Source organism: Solanum tuberosum, unplaced genomic scaffold (assembly GCF_000226075.1).
Source record: "Solanum tuberosum cultivar DM 1-3 516 R44 unplaced genomic scaffold, SolTub_3.0 scf00009, whole genome shotgun sequence".
NCBI classification, from domain to species: Eukaryota; Viridiplantae; Streptophyta; class Magnoliopsida; order Solanales; family Solanaceae; genus Solanum; species Solanum tuberosum.
Window position 1 is genome coordinate 339,396 of NW_006238935.1, and position 11,692 is coordinate 351,087.

Genomic DNA, 11,692 nt, shown 5'->3' on the forward strand with positions numbered 1-11,692 from the left:
TTACAAAGTGTTTACAATTGAGATCCCTGTCTGATATGCAAATCAGATCTTCTTCTTTGATACAACCTCTACTTGTATAACCTACATTTAGATCTTTTTTTCTCTTTTCTTTTCAATTGTTCACACAAGTGTGTACAAAGTTTTACGAAAGATAAAAAAAATTACAATATAAGCTCAAGTGAAGTACGTACTTCACAACTAGAGCTAAAAGAGTTTTATATAGATAGGCTTTTGCTCTTGTAAGGAGAACCCAAGGGTGTTTATCTCAATCAAGGATATTGAGAATTTTCTTGATTGAGGCGATTTGTTGAATCATGTCCATATTAGATATGTGCATGATAAAATCGCTTTGCCTCCTTCTTTGTGAAGATCTACTTGATTCTCGGTTTGACTGGCTTTTCTTCCTTCCCTTTGGAGCTTTCTTGATTCTTGGAAGGATTGTTGATTCTTGGCTGGATTATTGATTCTTGATATCGTCATATCAATCAGGATATGCTTGCCTTTGAAGGTTGTGTGATCTTTGGCATGATCGCTGAATCTTGATTTCGTCATATTAATCAAGTTATGCTTGATTGATTTTGGAATCTTTTTACTCATTGCTTTCTTTTCTTTAGTTGCTCTAGAGATCAGGACCTATCTCTTTTCTTCTTTGTGTTTTAAGCTTGGTTTCTTTCCTTTTTGATGTCTTTGCTTTGCTTATTTCCTATCTTACAGATCCTAGTCAGGCGCTAGGGTTGTGGTGACCTTGATTATGTATTCCTTGAATGGTGACTTTCCTTTCTTGTGTTGCTTCAGTAAGTGCATATTGATTTCTTCCTTTCTGGTAGTATTTTGACGCCCTTTCCTTTCTTTTTGAATTTCTTGCCTGTGAATTTATCAACATATGGGATGAATATTTCATTATCAAAAGTAATCAATTATATGAGGCTATCACATGATAGTAGTGATGGAATTTGAAGCAATTTTTACCTACTATAATGTTTAAGTTGAAATATATATTTCTACATCTTGACATTTCTATTTGTCATCATGATGTGGGTTTAATACCCTATTTCTCATGGATAAAAAAATCTTAAACAATTTGGAAGTTTCAATTGCTCATTTTTCTTGGAATTTTTTTGATAATGATAACTACATATTTTTCTAAGATAAACATTTTTATTGTTGTAGATAAATTCAATATTTATGTGTATAATTATAAATTAGTAATAATGTTAAAGGCTCTAGGGTGAGTCCAATTGCACTTTGGCTTATTATGTCAATGGTTAAAGGTAAGATGATGAATTCAAATTTCATCGCACCAAAAGGGCAAGACATCGATTAAAGTTTTGATGCTATATGATGATAAGATATTGGATTCAAGTCCCACCATATATGGCTTACAAGCCTTCTTATAAAAAAACATTCAATTCAAATTCTAATGCAATATATTGATGAGATAATGACGAATGAGCAAGCTAATGCTCTCTTGATGAAAAATTAAGAAATACATAATTTTGCTTCATTCTCTAAAATAAATGAGGTAGCAGTACATGATAAGTCTGAAAGATGAAAAAATTACTATTGTGATTGTATAAATGAATATGAGTGTGTCTAAGGACAAAAAAGATAGTCATCATTGTGATAATTATAAAAGAAATAACATTATGAGCTCTCAACATGATCCTTCAAAGAGTGAAGGTAATTTTTGTCATCAAATTTGGTGTGAAAGGTATTAGGCATGTGATTGCCGGGTAAACTAATTTGATTTTATAAATCCTCCACCAAAATAAAGAAATATAAAGTGAAGGTGCACTTGACCTTTCAAAAGTGATGTCGAGGTATTTCATATGAATATGATAAATTTCCAAGCAAGACAATGAACTTCTTATGAAAAAATAATACTCCCTCCGTTTCACAAAGAATGACCTCATTTCCTTTTTAGTCAGTTTTCAAAAAAATGACCTCTTTCCTTTTTGGTAACATTTTACTTTTTGCTTTTCCACGTGGCATGTTTAAGACCACAAGATTAAGGGTAATTTTGTACATTTGACATAACTTTAATTTAGGACCACAAGATTCAAAAGTCTTCTTTAATTTCTTAAACTTCGTGCCAAGTCAAACCAGACCAATCTTTTTGAAACGGAGGGAGTAATAATTATGAAGCATGTATATATGATTATAGTTAATTCTTTGAAGAGATGTGACTTGTGATGAGTATCATGAAACATGGACCATTCTTGAAAGTGAATGTGTAAGAGATGATGAAAATTATAAATAAGGACATACTCATGTAAGATTTAATAATTACCACAACTCACCCCTATGGGAGATTTGAGAAAAATAAAGAATTTTTATTTTGGTATAAATGGTCATTGGTCAAGTACTTTTAGTACATCACACATATTGTGGTATGTTTTATTATGAACTACCAAAAGGGCAAAAGAAAGAAATAATTCTTAGCCGTACAAATTTATCATTGATTATGTACCTCAATACGTTACAAATATTTTTCCAGGCATTGAAAAAAAAGGAAGAAAATATTAGTGACAAAAGTAAATCAAGAAACAAGTTTTGCCTGTAGTGATTTTGACCATGTCAATGATGATATAAATTTCTCCTTGAAGGAGATATACACCACACAAACATGTTATGAAATATGTGGTAGCATTAAAAGCAAATTATGAGCTTCTGTTGAGCTAATGAGTTACTACCCAAAGAAATAAAATTGCTCGTGATATTGAAATTTGTAAGTCTCGAAAAAAACTTTTTAAGTTTAAAAAAAAATAGTCAAAGAAAAAATATATATATTGAGACTATAAAATATAAAAAGATTTAAGATCTTGATATTACTACAATCAAAGTGGGTTATAAATAAATATCTAGGTGAAAGATCACCCATTTTTATGTTGTTTGTGGTATATAAATATGGGCATGATGATAAAATCGCATGTGATAGTAAACTAGAAGTTCACTAAAAGAAATAGCAGTTGTCATGATCGGTTGACCATCCCGATTTAAATATGATACGAAAATAATTGATAATTTATGTGATTATATATTGAAGAAATAATAAATTATTCAAGAACTCTCTTGTTTTGTTTGTTCTCATGATAAAATAATCATTGTACTAGCTAAAGTTGGGCCCATGCACCTGCCATGTTGACTATTTACCATTATGTGATTTAATAAATACATCTATGGTATGATCACATGTGGATTTGATATCAAATTGCAATTTGATTTTTGTAAAGGTTGTTTGCTCGAATTATTAAATCAAGAGCACAATTCAAATTATAAAATTATATTGATAATGTTGGTTTATATCCAAGTGGATTAAGCAGAAATTAGATGCCTCCAATTATAGCTAAACCATTGATTATAAAAATAAAATTTCCAAAAAAGAAGAAGAATTGGTATTGTAACACCTTGGATTTAGAAAGAGCTAAATTGAGAATTGGGCAAGTTAGTCTTAAATTGTGAGTTTTGGGTCAACTTCAAATGACCATAACTTTCAGCACATGATGAGTTAGGTGGCCCATGATATATGAAATGAAATATCTTTGAGTCCTCTTTCCAATGTACCGAGTTTGATAAATTCCGAGTTCAGATGAGGGAGATATGCCCGTTTGAATTCAGTCTGTCCAGTAAGGAAAGTTCATCCGAATTAAGGAGGGGTATTTTGGTCTTTTCCATACCCCATTACCTTTAAGCATTTTTTCATCCAAATAGCGGTCTAAATTGATTGAGATCATTTTTCACAATTCAAAAACACGCTTAGGGTTTTAGAGAGAAGTTCAAGAGGTGAAAAAAATGAGAAGTTCAAGCGTTCGTTCAAGATTCTTGCGATCTTCGAGTAATTTCGCCAAGGATTGGATCCTTCCGGGGTATGTAAGATTTCATAGTTATGGGCTTGTTCACCCTCACGCAAATCATGAATTTATTTATGGAATTCCATACATGAGAATGAGTATTTTGAGTTCTTGATGAGTTTCTTGAAGTTTTGTTCTTAATTCTTTAACATGAGGTTTTGTTGAGTTGTTGAGACAAGGATCTTCTGTTTAAGTATTGTTCTTGAGTAAATTGAGTGGATTTCACTGTAATTATGCTGGGTTTAAGAATCCAAAAGAGTTTGGGGAAAGTCATGTGATTCTAGATGAGTTAGGTCTTGAAAAAGAACAAGAAAATTCGTTAGGTTTCTGGGCAGGAGCATGGGGTGTCGAGTCAGCCATAGCGCTCAAACTACTGGTCTGTAGTTTGGGGCCAGGCGCCCCTCTCCACTCAGTGCGCCCCAACTACCGTTTCAGTAGTTTTGGGGTTGGCGCCCCGCGCCACTCAGTGCTCCAGGGTCGCCAGGTCCCCGACCTTTCTGACCTTCTTTCCACGTGAGTTCCCTCGAATTGTAACTATATTTTCTACTTGATATCCGCACTTTAAATATTCATTAATCCTTGAGAAATCATGCATATCTAGGTCATAACTCTTGAATTCATACTTCAAATTCAAGATAGAGTTAAGAGTAATGTTTTAAGAAGTCCTTTGAGCCAGTTCTAAAAGTCTTTCGCAAACTTTTAAAACTTGTCTTGAGACTTGAGTACTTGAATATGAGGATGAGGTGAGTTCAGTTTTATTTTTCAAAATGAATATATGGGAACTAGGTATTCCCAAGAGTAAATACTTTTACATTTAAAGAGGAAACCTTAATTTTTTCAAATGAGTTCATGAGGAGTTTTGAGCACTATCTCTTTTAAGAGAACTTTTTGAGTAATAATCTCAAAGTTTGAGGATGAGGAATTTTTTTAAATAGATGATCATGAGTTATATTATTGGAATTAGTATTTAGCATCGATATGGGGATGAGTTCAAACAACTCAAAGTCCTCATAAACCATGTATGCCAACATGGGTAAAGGATCATACTTTTTAGATGATTCCTTATTGCTTTTAAGCATAGCTTAGTGGATCCACTTAGTTGAGAATGTCTTATACTCCGGCAAGGTATAGGACAGTTCAGGCAGTGTGGGCGAGACACTGTATCATCACATAGCTCATAGTGATTGTTGTCGGTTAAAGAATCTCCCAAATAAGAGTAAAGAGTATTATTGTATTTTTAAATACTTTGAGTTTTCATTTACTGTTTTAAAAGCTTTCTTTATACTGCATCTTTTATTGTTGCTTTATAATGAGTTGAGTATTTTGGAACTGAGTCAAGTATCTTTGAGTATCCTTGAGTCTTTTTTTATCAGTTCAAGCTTATGTCTGTGGTTTAGAATTCCCCTTGCTCGTACATTCCATGTATTGACGTATTTTGGCCTGTATCTTTCATGATGAAGATATATGAGTTTAGGGTCATCAATAGGCCCACCGTTGATACCATTTGTAGTTCCAAAGTTGCTTTGGTGAGCCTCCTTGCTTCTGGAAGATTCCCATTTACTTTTCAGTTTTTGTTAGGATGTCGTGGATCTTGTCCCAACTTCCATCATTGTCATTAGATACTTCATAGATAGTAGTGTTTTCCATTTCTTTGTTAAATTTTTAAGACTTGAGTTAAACAGTTATGTTATTGAACATTTAGACTATATTAAGCTAAACTGATTTTAGTAATGATGTTGTTATGAGTTTAGTTACTTTTGAGGTTCATTTTTATTGAGTAAGTCTTCCGCTGAGAGTTGAGCCAGGCCAAGGGTTCACTTGGGGCCAGCAATGGTTCTCGAGTGATAGTCACATCCATGAGGTAGGTTCAGGGAGTGACAAACTTGGTATCAGAGCAAAGAGTTCAAGAGTCCTAGGGTGTCTATGAAGCCATGTCTGTAGAGTCCTAGTTATCAGTGTGAACTGCGCCACATCTATAATTAGGAGGCTATAACATTTAGGAAATAATTCCCTTCCTTCTTACTCTTTTACGTGTGATGGAGTTCAACTCTATAAAGTTTCTTTCTAATTCGTGCTTGCGTCTATCTTTCAGATCATGCCTCCACGAAGAGCTGTTCGAGGTCGTCCTGCTAGGAGGAATATTGATCCTAAAGATCAAGGGGTATCCAATGTACCAGAAGTGCAACCCTAAGGAGAGGTCACTAATACTAAGTTTCGAGATGCTATCCGGATGTTGAGTCAAGTTGTGACCAACCAAGTAGGACAACAAAGAAGGAATCAATAGGATGTGGCTGATACATCCAGGATCCGTGAGTTCTTAAGGTTGAATCCTCCAGACTTCGCCGGTTCAAGTGTCACTGAGGATCCTAAGAACTTTGTGGAAGAGTTGAAGAAAGTATTTGAGGTGATGCATGTTGTAGATGTTGAGTATGTGGAACTAGCTGCATACCAACTGAAGGGTGTATTTAGAGTCAGGTACATTTAATGGAAGAAGGGTAGAGATGAGGATGCACCAATTATGATCTGGGATTTGTTCTAAGAGGCCTTCTTAGGGCGTTTCTTTCCCCGTGAGCTAGGGAGGAAAAGGTAAAAGAATTCCTTAACTTGAAGCACGAATCCATGAGTGTGCATAAGTATAGCCTCAAGTTCACTCAACTGTACTGTTATGTTCCGGAGATGGTTGCTCATATAAGGAGCAGGATGAGCTTGTTTGTGTCTGGGTTGTCTCGCTTATCAAGTAAGGAGGGCAAGGCAATTATGCTGATAAGAGACATGCACAGTGAGTTTACGTATTTTTGATACATTTCACTTAAGAGTTATGCGTGTCTAGGGCCATTTTGTATTAAAAATAATGTTTTTGAGTCATGTTTGCAGGAAATAGGCTTGGAAGCAATTTAGTGAGATGACAGCTGAAAAATTTGCAGAAGTGGCGACCCACGAAGGGACCTATGGACCGTAGGTCCTATGACGGTCCATCGAAGGGTAGGCGTGGATGGGAGCATCAGGGAAGTCTGACTAAGTGTGGAACCACAAAGCAACCTACGGACTATAGGTCGACCTATGGGCCGTCCTGCTCGTCCGTAGAAGGTATTTAGAGAGTTGAAGTTCCAATACCTGATAAAAACCCTAAGTGTGGAGCCACGAAAGAGGACCCACGGATCGTAGGTCAACCTACAGTCTGTTCTGCACGTCCGTCAGTGATGAACTGGGAGTTGAAGGTTCCCACGTATGCATAAAAGTTCTAAGTGTTGACCAACAGAGGGGACCTACAGACCGTAAGTTGACCCACGGTCCGTAGGTCGAGTCGTCGATCAAAGTCGCGTCCAAAAAGTTTATTTCCTTATTTTGTTTCCTTTTTTGTTTAGGATATGTTTTTTTCTATAAATAGGTTATGTAAACCTCGTTTTTGGGGGTTAGACACTATTGTTTATTTTTAGTTCTTGATATTTTCTTGAGAATTAACTTGCAAACTTTGGCAATTTGATTTTCGGATTTCGGTTTATAAGATTTTCGCTTTGAAATTCAATTGGAGATTACGGGTTTCTTCTACTCTAAACGTAAGTTCATGAATTATTCTTATCAAAACATGAATTGTGTTCTTTCAAGCATGAGTAGCTAAATCCACAACTAGGGTTGTGGGAACCATGAGCAATTAACAATGTATGAATAATAACTAAGTAATTCTTGAATAGTGTTGATGCATGCATTGATAATTCTTTCTCTTAGAAGTCTTTTAATGAGTGCACACGTTAGAACTCGCCTTGTTGCTACTTACCAGATCAAGGATGTAGTTAATAAGAAAAGAATTATCAATAGAGATTTAGTGTGATACTATCTAATAGTCTTATGTCAATTGGTGCGAGAGTGAAAACTAAGTCATACATTGATGTGATGTCTAGTCTGAGGTAAATGTAAGGGTTAGTAAATTATACACACGTAGCCGAACCAAGGTGCGAGGTGAAATTCCCTATTTGGAGAACCAATCACTTAGGTAGACCCAACTTACTAGCTTTTCATGTAGAACACTAGGAAAGGATTACTATTATTAGGATTACCGCGTTAAGAGCTTATGGGGAACACATGTACCCTAGTTTCTCTCTCTTATTGATAACTTAAGGTTTGAATCTTGATCACTTGTTACTTAAACAACAATCGGTTATTTGTTTCCAAAACCCCCCTCTTTATTCACTTGTCTCGGAAATAAGTTGACTAAACGAATACAATAATGAGTTAAGTTTAAGTCTGAACCATATTACTCGTGGGATCGACCTCAATCTACAAGTTGGGTTCTTTACTTAATAACGATCGCTTATACTTCTTTAGGGAAGTGTAATTTTAGCATATTAAATTTTGGTGCCGCTGCCGGGGATTAAGGCTTTTGGATTAAGTTTAGGTACATTATTGAACTTTAGTCAATTATTTCCTAATTTTACGTTTTCTTTTGTTTTTGTTTTCTTCAGGTTTCCTCTATAGTGTATGCCAAGTACACAGAGTCAAGGTGAACCACTAACCCCATATGATCTAGAGTTGAGCAAAATTTTGAGAAAGATGAATAATCAAGGGGTCCCAAATAATCCAGTCATAGAGGAGCATGTAGAACAAGTGAATGATGAGAATGCTCAGGATCGTGGTGGTAATCTACTTGGAGATGCACTGAGGGTGCAGAATCCACTAGAAACCAATGTTGCGTGATAACTACAAGGTCGACTTCAACACTGTTGAATCAGAAGGACCTATTGTTCTCCCACCTCTACCTCTAGGCATACATTCGTGGTGAATAGAAGTCTGATGCAAATGCTTACAGCTAGGGGGTTGTTTTCTGGTATGGCTTCAGAAGATCCGCATGGGCACATGGCCAAGTTGAGGAGTGTCTGCAAGAGTTGTGTAGGATGACCAGAGTTGGATATGAACGTCATAGGGTTGAGAGTCTTCCCTCTATCATTGACCAGAGATGCTGCGGTATGGTTTTCTGAGCTTCCGTACAACTCGATTCATATATGGGACCAATTGCACACGGTGTTCATGGAAAAGTATTTTCTGTTGTCCAAAAACCTGAATCACAAGGATAAAGTAAACAACTTTGTAGCACTACCTGGAGAGTCTGTGAGCAATTCATGGGATAGGTTCACTGCATTCATAAGAATTATTCTGAATCACCGCATTGATGATGAGTCACTGAAGGAGTACTTCTATAGAGGTCAGGATGACAATAGCAAGGCTGTACTGGATACTATTGCTGGGGGATCGTATGGTGAGTGCACTTTTGAGGAGATCGCTGAGAAATTGGAGAAGATCTCCCGAAATAATAAAGCATGGAGCACTAGAAAGTCAGACACCGAAATAAATACTTTTGTATTTCAAGCTACACCTAGTCAATCTGCCGATGACATTCGTGAGGAGATGGCTCAGATGAGGATAAAACTTGAGTTGGTATTGAAGTATGTGAGCGGAGGTGCAGAAAAGGTGAATGCGGTAAACTACTTGACTAGAACTCCACCACCACCAGTTGAGAAATGCTACTATGAGAAGGATGCGTATTTGGTGAATGATCAGACGGGGGGGTTTCGAGCCAACGCCCAAGGGTCCAACTCGGATAATTGGCGCCAAGGGAAAGGAAACCAAAGTTGGAACTATGGCAACTACAACCAAGAGGGTAACTATGTCCGGGATGGGAACTACAATCGCAACAACAACTACAACCGAAATAACTATGGCAATAGAAACGATAGGGTTGGGCCTTATGTTCCTCCTACAAATAGGGAATCTGGCAATAGAGAAGCTGGGGGTAGTATGTCACGTATTGAGGATATGATGCAGAATATGATGAAGAGGTTTGATACTACTGATGAGAATGTGAAAGAGATGCGAAACGACTTGTCTGGAATTGGTCAAAAAGTTGATGCCCATGCAGTATCGATTAAGCAACTTGAGCAGTAGATGAATCAGTTGTCCACTACAGTAAATCCACGTCAGCCTGACATACTTCCTAGCAACACCATCTAGAATCCAAAAAGTGATGGGCATTGTATAGCAGTCACTACTTGAGGGGGTAAACAAATCATTGATCCACCTATGCCGTCTAAGGTTGAAATTGTGGTAGAAAAAGATGATGATGAGATCGAGGTTACTAGAGAGTCCAAGAATGACACAGAGAAGGAAGTAGAGGTGACCCAAAAAGTTATTCCCATGCCTATACCTCTACCGCCATTCCCACATAGATTGGTGAAGAAGAATGAAGAAGGAAAATACTGTAGGTTCATTACTATGTTGAAACAACTTTCTATCAATGTTCCGTTGATAGAGGCTTTGGAGAAAATGCTTGGGTATGCGAAGTTTATGAAGGATTAGTGATTAAAAAAAGGGTTGTTAGCTTCGAGAATGATGAGAGGTTGCAACATTGCAGTGCTATTGCTACTAGGTCACTTGTGCAAAAGAAAGAGGATCCTGGTGCTTTAACTATTCCTTGTACCATCGGGGTGTTGCATTTTGCTAAGGTGTTGTGTGATTTGGGTGCTAGCATTAATCTGATGCCATTGTCAGAAGTTGGGTTTGGGGGCTTCAAAACCGACTGCGATGCGACTACTCATGGCCGATAGAACTGTGAAGAAGCCCATTGGTGTTCTCCAAGATGTACTTGTGAAGGTGGAGTCATTTATTTTTTCGATGGATTTTGTGATACTTGATTGTGAGGTTGATTTTGAGGTTCCCATTAGCCTAGGGAGACTATTCCTTGCTGCTGGGCGCGCCTTGGTCGATATGAAGAGAGGCAGATGAAGTTCCGATTGAATAGTGAAGAGGTAACTTTTAATATCTATAGGTACATGAAGCAAGAAAGTGATCTCAAGTCAGTGTCAGTGGTGAATCATGTTTTGGAGCGAGGTTCTGATGTGTCTATTGAAGAGAGGTTGGGTGTTGATGCACTGGCAGCGGTAATGATGAATTTTGAGGGTGATGGTATTGAAGGCTATGATGAATTAGTTGCCGCACTTGATAGGTTCGAATTATGTTCCAAACCGAAGAAATTGGTGTTAGATATGAAGAATCGCGACTCTCCACCTGTAAAACCGTTTGTCAAAGAGGTTCCAAATTTTGAGCTCAAGGCTCTACCATCGCATTTGAGGTATGTATTCTTGGGGAGAGATGGTAATTTACTGGTCATAATTGCGGCCAATTTGAGTGAGGTGCAAGTTGAGGCTTTGATTTCTGTGTTGAAAAGGTTCAAGAGGGCTATTGGATGGACTATTGCGGACATTATTGGGATTCCTCCTGGCATTTGTTCTCATAAAATCCAACTCATGCCAGATCACAAGCCTAGTATCGAGCACCAAAGGAGACTAAATCTGCCTATGCAAGAGGTAGTGAAAAAGGAAATCATCAAGTGGTTCGATGCTGGAGTTATATATCCCATTGCAGATAGTATTTGGATTTGTCCTGTTCAGTGTGTTCCTAAGAAATGTGGGGTTATTATGGTTCCTAATGCGAAAAATGAGCTTGTTCCAATGCGGCTAGTGACTGGATTGAGAGTATGGATGGACTACCAGAAACTAAATGCTTGGACAGAAAATGATCACTTCCCTATGCCGTTCATGGATAAGATGCTGGACCGCCTTGCTAGTAAGGGTTGGTATTGCTTTCTTGATGGTTATTCGGGCTACAATCAGATCTCCATAGCTTTGGAAGACCAAGAGAGGACCACCTTCACTTGCCCTTATGGGACTTTCACCTTCAAACGGATGCCATTTGGATTGTGTAATGCTCCAGCAACCTTCCAGCATTGCATGATGTCGATATTTTCAGATATGGTGGAGCACACTATTGAGGTATTTATGGATGATTTCTCT